Source organism: Malaclemys terrapin, chromosome 14 (genome assembly GCF_027887155.1).
Source record: "Malaclemys terrapin pileata isolate rMalTer1 chromosome 14, rMalTer1.hap1, whole genome shotgun sequence".
In the NCBI taxonomy this organism is placed as follows: domain Eukaryota; kingdom Metazoa; phylum Chordata; order Testudines; family Emydidae; genus Malaclemys; species Malaclemys terrapin.
In genome coordinates, this window is record NC_071518.1 from 230,049 (window position 1) to 246,113 (window position 16,065).

The following is a 16,065-nucleotide window of genomic DNA, read 5'->3' on the forward strand; positions in this document are numbered from 1 at the left end:
AACAGTGCACTGACCCACAGGAACCCTCCTATGAACACTACAAGAAGAAGAATTCTGTGTGGACTCCTCCTGACGCTCGAAATGACAAACTGGACCTCTACATAGGGTGCTTCTGCAAACATGCACAGGCTGAAATTGTGAACAAAGAGCATCACTTGCCCCATAACCTCAGCCGTACAGAACGCAATGCCATCCACAGCTTCAGAAACAACTCTGACATTGGTGTCAAGTAACAGAGGGGTAGCCATGTTAGTCTGAATCTGTAAAAAGCAACAGAGGGTCCTGTGGCACCTTTAAGACTAACAGAAGTATTGGAGCATAAGCTTTCGTGGGTGAATGCCCACTTCATCAGACGCACGTAATGGAAATTTCCAGAGGCAGGTATAAATCAGTATGGAGATAACGAGGTTAGTTCAATCAGGGAGGGTGAGGTGCTCTGCTAGCAGTTGAGGTGTGAACACTAAGGGAGGAGAAACTGCTTCTGTAGTTGGATAGCCATTCACAGTCTTTGTTTAATCCTGATCTGATGGTGTCAAATTTGCAAATGAACTGGAGCTCAGCAGTTTCTCTTTGGAGTCTGGTCCTGAAGATTTTTTTGCTGTAAGATGGCTACCTTTATATCTGCTATTGTGTGGCCAGGGAGGTTGAAGTGTTCTCCTACAGGTTTTTGTATATTGCCATTCCTGATATCTGACTTGTGTCCATTTATCCTCTTGCGTAGTGACTGTCCAGTTTGGCCAATGTACATAGCAGAGGGGCATTGCTGGCACATGATGGAATATATAACATTGGTGGACGTGCAGGTGAATGAGCCGGTGATGTTGTAGCTGATCTGGTTAGGTCCTGTGATGGTGTTGCTGGTGTAGATATGTGGGCAGAGTTGGCATCGAGGTTTGTTGCATGGGTTGGTTCCTGAGTTAGAGTTGTTATGGTGCAGTGCGTGGTTGTGAGGGATCATTGTCCAGGATGGGTTGTAGGTCACTGATGATGCGTTGGAGAGGTTTAAGCTGAGGACTGTAGGTGATGGCCAGTGGAGTTCTGTTGGTTTATTTTTTGGGCCTGTCTTGTAGCAGGAGGCTTCTGGGTACACGTCTGGCTCTGTTGAATTGTTTCTTTATTTCCTTGTGTGGGTATCGTAGTTTTGAGAATGCCATCATGTGCCAGCAATTCCCCTCTACTATGTACATTGGCCAAATTGGACAGTCACTACGCAAGAAGATAAATGGACACAAGTCAGATATCAGGAATGGCAATATACAAAAACCTGTAGGAGAACACTTCAACCTCCCTGGCCACACAATAGCAGATGTAAAGGTAGCCATCTTACAGCAAAAAATCTTCAGGACCAGACTCCAAAGAGAAACTGCTGAGCTCCAGTTCATTTGCAAATTTGACACCACCAGATCAGGATTAAACAAAGACTGTGAATGGCTATCCAACTACAGAAGCAGTTTCTCCTCCCTTGGTGTTCACACCTCAACTGCTAGCAGAGGACCTCACCCTCCCTGATTGAACTAACCTCGTTATCTCCATACTGATTTATACCTGCCTCTGGAAATTTCCATTACTTGCGTCTGATGAAGTGGGCATTCACCCACGAAAGCTTATGCTCCAATACTTCTGTTAGTCTTAAAGGTGCCACAGGACCCTCTGTTGCTTTTAACTCTGACATTATAATCAAAGGGGCTGACAAAGGAGGTGCTGTAGTCATCATGAACAGGTCGGATTATGAACAAGAGGCTGCCAGGCAACTCTCCAACACCACATTCTACAGGCCACTATCCTCTGATCCCGCTGAGGAGTATCATAAGAAACTACACCATCTGCTCAAGAAACTTCCTGCTATAGCACAGGAACAAATCTACATGGACACACCCCTAGAGCCCCGACCAGGGGTATTCTATCTCCCACCCAAGATCCATAAACCTGGAAATCCTGGACGCCCCACCATCTCAGGCATTGGCACTCTTACAGCAGGATTGTCTGGCTATTTGGACTCTCTCCTCAGACCCTACGCTACCAGCACTCCCAGCTATCTTCGAGACACCACCGACTTCGTGAGGAAACTACAATGCATTGGTGATCTTCCTGAAAACACCATCCTGGCCACCATGGATGTAGAAGCTCTTTACACCAATATTCCACATGAGGATGGACTACAAGCCGTCAAGAACAGTATCCCTGATGAGGCCACGGCACACCTAGTGGCTGAGCTTTGTCCTCACCCACAACCATTTCAGATTTGGGGACAACTTATACCTTCAAGTCAATGGCACTGCTGTGGGTACCCGCATGGCCCCACAGTATGCCCACATTTTTATGGCTGACTTAGAACAATGCTTCCTCAGCTCTCGTCCCCTAGCGCCCCTGTTAGGATATAGATATTCAGGCCTGTCTGCAAAGGCCTATACTTTAAGAATTTAGGTGTATTCTTATTACTTAGCTAGTTATAGAAGTACAAAACAAGAATCAAAATCACAGTCTGCCTGTTTATAGGCCTTCTCTCACTATGATAGTCTAAGGCCTTGTTCTTAGGCTAAGGCCTTTGGCTAAACAGCAGGGGCAGCGATAAGCTGGGAAGCGAACGGGCACTGAAATAAGATAGTTTTGGGCTGTTAAAAAGGTGATCCAATTTATCACCTCCAGAGAAAGGGAAGAGCCTAGAAAATTTAAAAAAAACGTAGTTTGATAGCGTCCTGTCTGGAAAGAAATCACTTATCAATAGCTGGGGTGTGAAATCCTCATTTCTTTGTTGTTCTATCATTGTAGTCCCCATTTCCCTATTGTTTGTCTGTATAATCTCTGTCTGGTTCTGTGATTGTTTCTGTCTGCTGTATAATTAATTTTGTTGGGTGTAAACCAATTAAGGTGATGGGATATAATTGGTTAGATAATCATGTTACAATATGTTAGGATTAGTTAGTTAAATTTTAGTAAAATGATTGGTTAAGGTATAGCTAAGGTATAGCTAAGCATAACTTAAGTTTTACTATATAGTCTGCAGTCAATCAGGAAGTAAGGGGGGGAATTGTTTTTGTGGATACAGACTAACATGGCTACCCCCCTGATTCTTTACATATTTAACACCATTATAAATGCTGGAGGCAAAGTGGGGTTTGAGGTGGAGGCTGACAGCCCACGACCCCCCACATAATAATCTCGTGATCCCCTGAGGGGTCCCAATCCCCAGTTTGAGAACCCCTGGTGTAGACAGACCTTCAGAGACCCTGTAACAGGTGGGTGGGGAGAGTAAGGGGAGCAGGAGACAGATTGAAGGGGTGCAGGGGAATGAGGTGCAGGAGGGAGGAGAGTATGCAGAGGATGGCACAGCAGATGCAGCAGGGAGAGGAGGTCTGGAGCAGCAGGAGGCAAGACAGGATGGTGGGGGAGTGCAAGGGGAGGTCCAGAGCAGGGGGAGAAGCGGGGTGTGGGGGAGCACTGCCCAGTCTTGGACAGAGAAGTGAGGGGATGGGGAAGACAGGGAAATGTTGCTTCTTGCCAAAGGCTAAACCAATCCCATATTGTTTTTACTGTGACATCACTTATATGAATGAGCTTGATAGAAGTTTAAAGTTCTGTAATATGTAACTCATCAACCCTAATTGACGACACTAAGCCACTTCCAGAGCTATTTGCTGGCTCACTAATCTGGACTTGGTTATTTGAATGCTGCTGATCAGTTCTCTTACTGTACAAAAGAAGATGATTAACCCTTAAAAGTGCTATATACATTAATCATGATACATTAATTAGGTCAGTGTTCCTCAAATTATTCATCATTCAGCCCTTCTTTTATCAAAGGAAATAAACCAGAAAAGGAGAGAGTCAAGTAATAAGAACGGCCAGACTGGGTCAGACCCAGGGTCCATCTAGCCCAGTATCTGTCTTCCGACAGTGGCCAATGCCAGGTACTTCAGAGGGAATTAATAGAACAGGGAAATTATCAAGTGATCCATCCCCTCTTCTCCAGTCCCAGCTTCTGGCAGTCAGAGGTTTAGCAACACCCAGAGCATGGGGTTGCATCCCTGGCCAGTTTGGCTAATAGCCATTGATGGACCTATCCTCCATGAACTTAGATAATTCATTTTTAACCCAGTTATACTTTCAGCTTTCACAACCTCCCCGGCAATGAGCTCCACAGCTTGACTGTGTGTTGTGTGAAGAAGTACTTTGTTTTGAACCTACTGCATAGTAATTTCATTAGTTGAACCCTGGTTCTTGTGTTATGTGAAAGGGGCCAATAATCCTTCCCTATTCACTTCTCCACACCAGTCATGATTTTACAGATCTCTACCATATCCCCCTTAGTCATCTCTTTTCTAAGCTGAACAGTCCCAGCCTTTTTAATTTCCCCTTATATGGAAGCTGTTCCATACCCTTAAATCATTGTTGTTGCCCTTCTCTGTACCTTTTGCACTTCTAATATCTTTTTTGTTATGGGGCACCCAGAACTGCAAACAATATTCAAGGTGTGGGCATATCCTAGATTTATATAGTGGCACTATAATATTTCCTGTCTTATTATCTATCCCATTTCTAAGGGTTCCTAACATTTTGTTAGCTTTTTTGACTGCAGCTACACATTGAGCAGATGTTTTCAGACAACTATCCACAATGACTCCACAATCTCTTTCTTGAGTGGTAACAACTAATTTAGAACCCATCATTTTGTATGTATAGTTGGGATTTTTTTCCCCAATGTGCATTACTTTGCACTTACCAACACTGAACTTCATCTCCCATTTTGTTGCCCAGGCTTCCAGTTTTGTGATATCCCTTTGCAATCAGCTTTGTACTTAACAATCTTGAGCAGAATCATAGAACTATAGAAATTTAGGGTAGGAAGGAACCTTGAGAAGTTATCAAGTCCAGCCTCCTGTGCTGTGGCAGGACCTAGTAAACCTAGACTATTCCTGACAGGTGTTTGTCCAACATGTTCTTAAAAACCTCCATTGATGGGGGTTACACAACCTCCCTTGGAAGCGTATTTCAGTGCTTAACTACCCTTAGAGTTATATATTTTTTAGTAATATCTAACCTAAAACTCGCTTGCTGCAGATTAAACCCATTACTTGCCCTTAAAATACTGGAAGACTGTTAACAGGTCCCCCCTCAGTCTTCTTTTCTCCAGACTAAACATTCCCAGGGTTTTATTAACCTTTCCTCATAGGTCAAGTTTTCTAAACCTTTTATCATTTTTCTTGTTCTCCTCTGGACTCTCTCCAGTTTGTCCACATCTTTCCTAAAGTGTGGCATCAGAACTGGACACAGTATTCCAGCTGAGGCCTGACCAGCACCAGGTAGAGCAGGACAAATACCTCCTGTGTCTTACATATGACACTCCCGTTATTACACCTCAGAATTATATTAGCCTTTTTTTGCAACTGCATCACATTGTTGACTCATACAATTTGCAATCCCCCAGATCGTTTTCACGAATACTACTGCCTAGATAGTTATTCCCCACTTTGTAGTTCTCCATTTGATTTTTCCTTCCTAAGTGAACTACTTTGAACTTGTCTTTATTGAATTTCATCTTGTTGAATTCAGACTAATTCTTTGTCACAGTTGTTTTGAATTCTAATCCTATCCTCCACAGAGCTTGCAACCCCTCCCAGCTTGGTGCCATCTTCAAATTTTATAAGCATATTCTTCACTCTATTATGTAAGTCATTAATGAAAATATTGAATGGTACCAGACCTAGGACTATCCCCGGTGGAACCCCACGAGAGACACCCTTCTAGTTTGACTGCGAACCATTAAGAACTACTCCTTGAGTATGGTCTTTCAACCAGTGGTCCACTCACCTTAGAGTAATTTCATCTAAACCACATTTCCCTAGTGTATCTATGAGAATATCACATTAGACAGTGTCAAAAGCCTTACTAAAAATCAAGATATATCACATTTACTGCTGCCCTCCATCTACTAGACCCATAATCTTGTCAAAGAAGGGAATTAGGTTGGTTTGACATGATTTGTGCATGACAAATCCATGCTATTTCTTATAACCCTACAAACTGATTGTTTAATAATTGTTCCAGTATCTTTCCAGGTATCAAAGTTGAACTAACTGGTCTATAATTCCCTGGGTCCTCTTTGTTCCCCTGTGTTTGCCCTTCTCTGGTCTTCTTGCTTCAGCTAGTTCCTGAAGTAACCTAGGATGAACTTTATCAAGCCCGGCCAATTTAAATACAGCTAATTTATCTGAAAAATCTGTAACATAGTCTTGTTCTATTTTGGCTTGCATTTCTTCCCCTGGTGGTTAATATTAATTGGATTGAGTATTTGGTCACCATTACCATTAACCTTTTTAGGGAAGACTGAAGCAAAATAGGTTTCAGAGGAGTAGTCGTGTTAGTCTGTATCAGCAAAAACAACAAGGAGTCCTTGTGGCACCTTAGAGACTAACAAATTTATTTGGTCAAAATAGGCATTAAACACTTCAGTTTTCTTGATGTCATCAGTCATTAGCTCTCCTTCCCCCTTAAGTAGAGGACCTACATTTTCCTTCATCATTCTCTTGCTCCTAATCTATTTAAAGAACCATTTCTTATTGCATTTTATGTCCCTTGCTAGGTGTAACTAATTTTGTGCCTTAATCTTTCTGATTTTGTTGCTGCATGTGCGATCCTTTTGTACTCATCTTTAGTAAATTGTCCATGTTTCCACTTTTTGTAGCATTCCTTGTTGATTTTCAGGTCATTAAAGAGCTCCTGATGGATCCATACAGTAATTTAGTATCATCTGCAAACTTTGCCACCTGACTGTTTACCCTCTTTTCCAGATCATTATGAATATGCTGAATAGCACAAGTCCCAGTATAGATCCTTAGGGGACCCTGCTATTTACCTCTTTCCATTGTGAAAGCTGACCATTTATTCCTACCTTTTGTTTGCTGTCTTTTAACCAGTTACTGATCCATGAGAGAAGCCTTCCCTCTTATCTCATGACAGCTTACTTTCCTTAAGAGCCTTTGGTGAGAGACCTTGTCAAAGGCTTTCTGAAAGTCCGAGTACACTATAAACACTCAAAAACAACAAGGAGTCTGGTGGCACCTTAAAGACTAACAGATTTATTTGGGCATAAGCTTTCGTGGGTAAAAACCTCACTTCTTCAGATGCGTAGAGACTTTTTTCGTTTTTACCCACAAAAGCTTATGCCCAAATAAATCTGTTAGTCTTTAAGGTGCCACCAGACTCCTTGTTGTTTTTGTAGATACAGACTAACACGGCTACCCCCGGATACTATACAAACTGGATCCCCCTTGTCCACATGTTTGTTGACATCCTCAAGGAATTGTAATATATTGGTGGGGCATGATTTCCCTTTACAAAAATTGTGTTGACTCTTCCCCAAAATATCATGTTCATCTCTGTGTCTGATAATTCTGTTCTTTAGTATAGTTTCAGCCAATTTGCCTGGTACTGAAGTTAGGCTCACTGGCCTGTAATTGCCAGGATTGCCTCAGAAGCCTTTTTTTAAAAATCAGCATTACATCAGCTACCTTCCAGTCATCTGGTACACAGGCTGATTTAAGCAATAGACTACATACCACAATTAATAGTTCTGCAATTTCCTATTTGAGTTCCTTCAGAACTCTTGGGGGAATACCATCGGGTCCTGGTGACTTAAATTAAACAGTACTACCTTGATAATCTGTACATTATTCCCTGATAACCAGAAACTTCTGTGCTTAAACGCTGTACAGTTCACTTTTTTTTAAACATCATCTTAATAAAATTTTTAAATCTATATGTTCCAAAATCTCGTCTATGGACACCTCGATCTGGGATAGTTCCTCAGATTTAGCACCTAAAAAGAATAGCTCAGGTGTGGGAATCTCCCTCACATCCTCTGCAATGCAGACCAATGCAAAGAATTTGTTTAGCTTCTCTGCAATAGCCTGGTCTTCCTTGAATGCTCCTTTAGCACCTCGATTATCCAGTGACCCCACTGATTGTTTGGCAGCCTTCCTGTTTCTGAGCTATTTAAAAAAATTGCTGTTCATTTTTGTGTCTTTTGGAATTGCTCTTCAAATTCTTTTTTGGCCTGCCTAATTATACTTTTACACTTGACTTACCAGAGTTTATGTACCTTTCTATTTTTCTCAGTCCGCTTGACATCACATTTTTAAAGGATGCCTTTTTGTCCCCAATTGCCTGTTTTACTCTGCTGTTTAGCCATGGTGGAATTTTTAGGTCCTCTTACTGTTTGTTTGGGGGTTTTTTACATTTATTTGGGGCATACATTTAGTTTGAGCCTCTATTATGGTGTTTTTAAATAGTTTCCATGCAGCTTGCAGGCATTTCACTCTTGTGACTGTTCCTTTTAATTTCCATTTAAGTAGCTTCCTCATTTTTGTGTAGTTTCCCTTTCTGAAGTTAAATGCTACTATGGTGGGCTTCTTTGGTGTCCCCTCACCACAGTAATGTTAAATTAATTATTATGGTTGCTATTACCAAGTGGTTCAGCTATATTCACTCTTGGATGAGATGCTATTCTGCACTTAGGACTGAATCATAGATTATAGGACTGGAAGGGACCTCGAGAGGTCATCGAGTCCATCAAGAATTGCCTCTCCCTGGTGGGTTCCAGAACTGGCTGCTTCAAGAAGCAGTCGTTCGTGATGCCTAGAGATCACAGGAAAGGGATGTCAGTTCCCCTAAGTTAGGAGTGAGTTGAGGGTAAGTGGAGTCTCCAATCTGAACAGCCAGGGAGAGGCATGTATTTTGTGTGCATTAAAGGTTGACTTTTCAAGCTGAAATTCTCGCACACACATCGGCAGAAGAGTAAAGGGGAGTTAGAAAGTCAAGAGACTAAAAACAATTTTTTCCCCAAATCTCATGATTGGGGGGGGGGGGGGAGAGAGGAAATCAAATGATTATTGGAGGTCTGACTCATGATTTTTGATTTCTTGAGATTGGCAATACTGCAAACTTCCCACTCAAACTAAAAATGAGATTTAAAGGGCCACTGTCAGGTTAAAATGCATAATAATCCTTTCCCTCAAATAACTCTCCCTGGGTTTCTAATAGCAGTGATTACTTTGGAAAGAATTTCTCAGTCTAGTTTACTCTCCTCTAACTGTCAGAAGCTGGGAGTGGATGACAGGGGATGGATTACTCCCAAAATTGCCCTGTTCATTCCCTCTGAACCACCTGGCATTGGCCACTGTCAGAAGACAGGACACTGGGCTAACTGGACCTTTGGTCTGACCCATCTGGCCGTTCTTATGTTCCTATGCTGGAGGGATGTGGTCACTCTCTCAGAATGTCCTTTAACCTAGGGTTACCATACGTCCGGATTTTCCCAGACATGTCCGGCTTTTTGGGCTCCAAATCCCCGTCCGGGGGGAAATCCCTAAAAGCCGGACATGTCCGGGAAAATCGGGACATGCGGGGCCGGCGGGGCCGGGCGGGCCGGCGGGGCCGAGCCGGGGGCCGGGCGGGCCGGCAGTGCGGGGCCGGGCGGGCTGGCGATGCCAGGCCGGGCCGGTGGTGCCGAGTCGGGGGTCTGGGGCCGGGCCGGCTGTGCCGAGCCGGAGGCCGGCGATGCCGGGCTGGGCCGGCGGTGCCGAGTCGGGGGCCTGGGGCCGGGCCGGCGGTGCCGAGCCGGGGGCCGGGCGGGCCGACGATGCCGGGCCAGCGGTGCCGAGTCGGGGGCCTGGGGCCGGGCCGGCGGTGCCAAGGCCAGGTGGGCCGGCGGTGCCGAGCCGGGGGCCTGGGGCCGGGCCGGCGGTGCTGGGCCGGGCCCGGGGAGCTGAGCCGGGGACTGGGACGGGGACCGGCAGTGCTGGGCGGGCCGGGGGTGCTCAGCCGGGGGCTGTCCCGGGGCCGGCACCCCAGGGCCCGAGCCGACCCAGGCTGGAGACGCAGGGGGGGCCAGACTGGGCCGCGCCTCCTCCCCCTTACCTGCTTCAGGCTTCCCGCGAATCAAATGTTCGCGGGAAGCAGGGGAGGGGGCGGAGTTGAGGCGGGGACTTTGGGGAAGGGGTGGAGTTGGGGCGGGGCTGGGGGTGGGGCCGGGGCCCCGTGGAGTGTCCTCCTTTTGGACACTCAAATTATGGTAACCCTATTTAACCTGAACACGAACAGGTTCACGAACGTGTGGGAAAGAGCAGAGACTTCAGCAGAAGCAGCCCCTTGGACAGGGGCGCTGGAACAATATGTATAGTGGGGATGCTGAGAGCCACAGAACCAAACTGCAAACCCTGCATATAATGGAAACCACTTCAAGCCAGGGGTGCGGCAGGCCCCCTAGTTCTAGCACCTATGCCCTTGGACACTCTCCAGGAACACAAACTGCAGCTAAAATGGAAGATTTTTTTCTAAGCACTTCCCATCGCCCTCACCCCACCCTCCTGCCCAGCAAACAACTTGGCCCTGCCCTCCTGCCATACTGCTCTGCTTACTCAATGGAGCTTTGTCAAACAGACTAGAGGTGAAATGAAATATCAACTCTTTATGACACTTTACAGCTGCACACATTGGAATGAGGCTGGTCAGAGATCACTGTTGTCCATTCAGCTTCCAGGTAGCAACCTTTACCATTTATGCCTTAACAGATCTAGAAGCCAATGTGGTGAAAGCAGCAATAATAAAGACAGCACCCGACTAGGGTGGAGCTACCTTCTACCATGCAGAAGGGAGAGCACCAAGGTGTTTGTGGGGTAAAGGCTGTCCCTAGGCAGGCTGGATCCTTCCCCCCACCCCACAACCCGAAGCCTCTGTTCTAGTCTGCCTAGGTTCTTATATACCATCCACATCACCATACCTGAGCACCTTCGACCATGGGCCAGCTCCTCAATGGCGTGACACCGATTTGTACCATCTGAGAGTCTGGCCCCACATCTCCGGGCTACATTTGCTAATTAAAAATGTGCAAACCTCTATGGAGAAAATTTTGTTGGTATGATGGCAGTGCTGAGGCGCCCCACTTTGCCCTGGCTTTATTTTTTTTGTAAACAGTTGCTTCCTTTTCATTCCCATCTGTATCTGCTGGGTCCAGACGTTTGCCTATTGTATTTGCTAAAAATATCTAACTTAAGTGGCCTCTTCTCTCCCAGCAAATTTGTGTCCCCGCCTCTTGCCCTCATGCATGCCTGCCCAAGCAGAGCACTCCCTCAGCAGCCCTGCCCTAGGAGTGCGCCCACCCTGACATATGGCACACGAGCAGCAGCACCAGGTTATAGGTTGTGTGTTACAGGGCACACCCTATCTAGCTGATCTTAGCTCCAGGTTGACTGCCACCTTTGCTCTTCAATGACACCTGCAGTAAATGCCAAATCTCTTCCTGTGCCTCACTTATGAATGGGAAAAGCTCCCAGTCCAAATCCATAAAGCCACCCTTTTATCCTCCTTCACATCCCTTCTTCAATTCACGTCTGCCATAATGCCTACAGGGCAGTGCAGCCTGATGGGTAGGCAGAGAGCTATTTACACTAGCGTTTTATATGGCCACCCGCAGAAACTGAGCATCGGAGAATCTAGCTCTAATCACTGCTACTGGCCAGCTATGAAGAGTGCACATCCTAAAATAGTTATTTGTTATTCCGTCTCTCCACCCCACCCTGACTCTTTGTTGGTCTCATCCCCCTGTTATGGCTTGTCTCTTTGATTGGAAGCTCTTTGGAGCAGAGTGTCATTTGTCCAATGGGGCCCTGCCTGCTTAGGCACTATCCTAGTTTAATGGTTAAATCATAATAATAAGACCTCCCGTTGGTGCTGTGAAGATGATTTCACTAATGTTTGCAAGGTGCTCAGATAATGCAGTGATGGGACTGTACAAGGATCATTCTAGATAAATAGCCTTGGTGCGTCTATTCTGTCTGGCAAGAAGGCTGCAAAAGCTCTGATTCTCAGAACTGTGCTGCAGCATTTGGTTCTGACATGTCTCCTCCTGAGTCACCCCATGGACAGCCTAGAAACAACTTCAACTAACTCACATTGTAAAGCAAGGCCATAAACTCTCCCGCTCCTGTACGTTAACAGCAAACACAGCCGTGCTAGTTAAGAATCATACATGCATAATAAAGCTCTGATGCCATCAGTACCATTAGACACCTTTAACTCCTCATGTCTACTCTGCCCCTGCGAGGGAAAACGCTGCTAAAACCATTGGGTCAAACCCAGAGAGCTCCATACCCAGACACAGCTTGTTTGGGCTGCTCTCCACTTTGGCACCAGAATAACCAAAGCGGTTTTAATCCACACCATTAGTTATTTCACTGCAAGTCTACGTGCAGCCTCTTATTTCCGATTTATAGGGTCCTATTGCAGTTAGCTTAAGTGCAACCTGGCACCGAAGTAATAAAAGATGTGAATTAAAACCTATTTAGGCCATGTCTACAAAGGGAAAAAAATGTGGCTTTACAAGCAGACAGCCAACCCAGTGTAACACCCTAGTGCAGAAAGGGCAAATTGCAGGGTTTGCTCAATGTAGCTGGTCCAGGTGAACTCTAGGAGGGAACCTAGCACACGTTAGCTACGGTGTGTAAAAAACACACTTTGTTTCCTAGCATAGACATGGCCTTAGTTATTGCAGTGCAGGTTTGTGTGTAGCCAACCTTTGCACTGCCACGGAAGTTTGCCTGAATAAGGCCTGCAAGGTGTGGTCCATCATTATAAGCAGAGCCGGCTCCAGGCACCAGCCCAGCAAGCAGGTGCTTGGGGCGGCCAACGGAGAGGGGCGGCACGTCCGGCTCTTCGGCAGCGGGTCCCTCACTCCCTCTCGGAGGGAAGGACCAACTGTCAAAGACTGAAGCGGCAGCGGTAGAGCTGTGGCAGATCGCGATCGCAGCTTTTTTTTTTCTTTTTTTTTCTGCTTGGGGTGGCAAAAACCCTGGAGCTGGCCCTGATTATAAGGCCACATATTGGAACACAACCAAAAAAGAGGATTTCTTAGGTCTTTTCATAAGACTGTGTGGCATCTCACAAAACTCACAAAACTGAGTGATTGGGCAACAAAATGGCAAATGAAATTTAATGTGGATAAATGTAAAGTAATGCACATTGGAAAAAATAACCCCAACTATACATACAATATGATGGGGGCTAATTTAGCTACAACAGTCAGGAAAAATATCGTGGGGTCATCGTGGATAGTTCTCTGAAGATGTCCACGCAGTGTGCAGAGGTGGTCAAAAAAGCAAACAGGATGTTAGGAATCATTAAAAAGGGGATAGAGAATAAGACTGAGAATATATTATTGCCCTTATATAAATCGATGGTACGCCCACATCTTGAATACTGCGTACAGATGTGGTCTCATCTCAAAAAAGATATACTGGCACTAGAAAAGGTTCAGAAAAGGGCAACTAAAATGATTAGGGGTTTGGAACGGGTCCCATATGAGGAGAGATTAAAGAGGCTAGGACTCTTCAGCTTGGAAAAGAGGAGACTAAGGGGGGGATATGATAGAGGTATATAAAATCATGAGTGATGTGGAGAAAGTGGATAAGGAAAAGTTATTTACTTATTCCCATAATACAAGAACTAGGGGCCACCAAATGAAATTAATAGGCCGCAGGTTTAAAACAAATAAAAGGAAGATGTTCTTCACGCAGTGCACAGTCAACTAGTGGAACTCCTTACCTGAGGAGGTTGTGAAGGCTAAGACTGTAACAGCATTTAAAAGAGAACTGGATAAATTCATGGTGGTTAAGTCCATTAATGGCTATTAGCCAGGACGGGTAAGGAATGGTGTCCCTAGCCTCTGTCTGTCAGAGGATGGAGATGGATGGCAGGAGAGAGATCACTTGATCATTGCCTGTTAGGTTCACTCCCTCTGGGGCACCTGGCATTGGCCACTGTCGGTAGACAGGATACTGGGCTAGATGGACCTTTGGTCTGACCCGGTACGGCCGTTCTTATGTTATGTTCTTATTGGTTGCCCTGGCCAGCTAGCGCCTATTGGAATGGCCATGGTGGGGCCCTAAGTCTGGGATAATGCAGTGTGTGGGGAGGTGTCTATTAGACAATTTCTATTGTAAAACAGAAGATATTTATTTTATTTTATTTTTCATAACCATTGACGAGTCCTTAAGATCCTGTGAGCTGGAGCTTTTCTTTTGTTAACTGAAATGATGAAAAACTTTTCCAACTTTTTGCTATGACAAACAACCAGCTTTAATTGTTATTGCAATTCAATCCCTTTTATACTCTGAACGTGAAATATTGGGCCCACCATTAATTACAGAACAGAGCATGGCCCATACTGTATCAGCTGCAGAGCAGGAAGGGAACATTTCCTCTGCTAATTGCTGTAGATCAGAAAATCTGGGTGTTCTGGGTGTAACCGTGCCAGAAAATCTCTTAGAAAATTAATAGGAAGGCTCTGGACATTTCTAGGGGAAACGTCCAACACTGAATGAACTTGATTCTGTCAAAGAAATGCCACTGTAGCAGGCAGCAGTTAGGCTGCGGGTGTGCGAAGACCACTGCCTATCATGCCGACCGTACTGTCTAATTGCTTCCTTGGGTTCCCAAGACACTCCAGCTCTCGTCTGATACTAAGCTCTTTGGGGGCAAGGACTGTCTTTGTTCTGTTTGTATGGCGCCTGCCTCAAAGGACTCCTGTCCATGACTGGAATTCCTAGGTGCTATGGCAATACAGATAATAAATTTAATAAGTGAACACTTAACCCCAGAAAGACTCTGTACCAAACACAGGCTGGGAACTGTGGGACAGGCACCTAGAAGGCAGCATAACTGTGCCACTGCAGGCATGGGGCAAAAATAACTCCTGAACAGCCTGGCCAGTGCGCACACTCTCACGCCCAGGCTCTCTCACCAGCTTGGTTGCTGACAGCTCAGTTTATTAGTGGAGCTGTGTCCTGTGAGACTTTCTGGGCTGGGCTACCCACATATTTTCCTAGCCTTCCCCACTTTTGCACTAGCGCTGGTGCAGTTCCAGCTGTGCTAGCAGCATGGGACCCCTAGCTACTGTGTCTTTTCAAGGCACAAGCAGCCGCTGGCATTTTTACCGCAATGTTGTCCAGGCTTCCTCTGAGCAGGGTTAGATGACAGAATATTAAAAGTGGCAGCACCCTGTCTACACTAGCCCTCCCACAGCCACCACCAGTGGAAAGTGTTAAGAAAAAGGCTCTAAGTGGCTAGCCAGGGAGGCCTGCAGCAACAGAACTGCTCCCCAAATCTGGCTCATCTGCTTCTGCCCTTGTAATGTAACAACACTTAGCACTTTGCTGACACGTTACATTACAAACATTAACTCGTAACATGGGGCCAGTCCATGGATTTAGGGCTGGCCACAACCAGCCAACACATTTGTAAATAACCAGGTGCTGAGTCGTGTTTAATACACATCAATAACCCACATTCACTAAAAGAACAGGAGTACTTGTGGCACCTTAGAGACTAACAAATTACTCCTGTTCTTTTTGTGGATACAGACTAACACGGCTGCTACTCTGAAACCACATTCACTAGCACGTTTAAAACAAATTTCCCCAGTCTAGCCAATCCACCCACCCACCCTTACAGTTTCTCTCTGTGCAGACACACACACTTGCTCCCTTACCCACATATAAATATACACACTCCCCTGTGCATGTACAGACTCATGCACACATGCACACTCAGACCTGTCATGTGCACACTTTCACTCTCACACACTGATTTGGCTCTTACCTATGCCTGCGACCTGCTCCCTCCCAGTGTTAAGGTTCTTCGCTCACTGGATTTGAATAGGCATCTCATAGCCCTCAGTCATTGTGCTCTCCTGTGCCCTCCTCCCTTCCCTACACGCTGCAGCTGTCTGACTGGGAGTCTGAGATGTTTCAGGACTTTCCTCAAGCCTGAAAAAAACCCCACCTTCTAGGATTGGCTGCAAAGGATGGAAAGAGGTAGTCACTCCCCGGCAGCAGGGATGGCAGAAACCAACGGTGACACAGGCAGACCAGGTGCCAGTTCAGACCAAAGTCCCCCTGTCTCAACTAAACTCTGCCAAATCCAGGGCTGGGATCAGCGTGGCTCACCTGGGTATTAGCATAGTAAAAACAGATATGAGAATTATAAAAATGTGTTTTGTGTTTAGACTTTAAC

The 16,065-nt window shown here is 45.6% G+C and overlaps 1 protein-coding gene across 1 annotated transcript in view; it reads right to left on the reverse strand.

Annotated features, from left to right (window-relative positions):
- Window positions 1–15,735, reverse strand: part of CHST4 (carbohydrate sulfotransferase 4) — a 32,042-nt gene extending 16,307 nt beyond the window's left edge. The window contains exon 1 of the mRNA XM_054049260.1: window positions 15,652–15,735. The gene's annotated coding sequence lies outside the window, so the exon portion shown is untranslated. The remainder of the gene's footprint in view (window positions 1–15,651) is intronic.
- Between the last annotated feature and the right edge of the window lie 330 nt (window positions 15,736–16,065).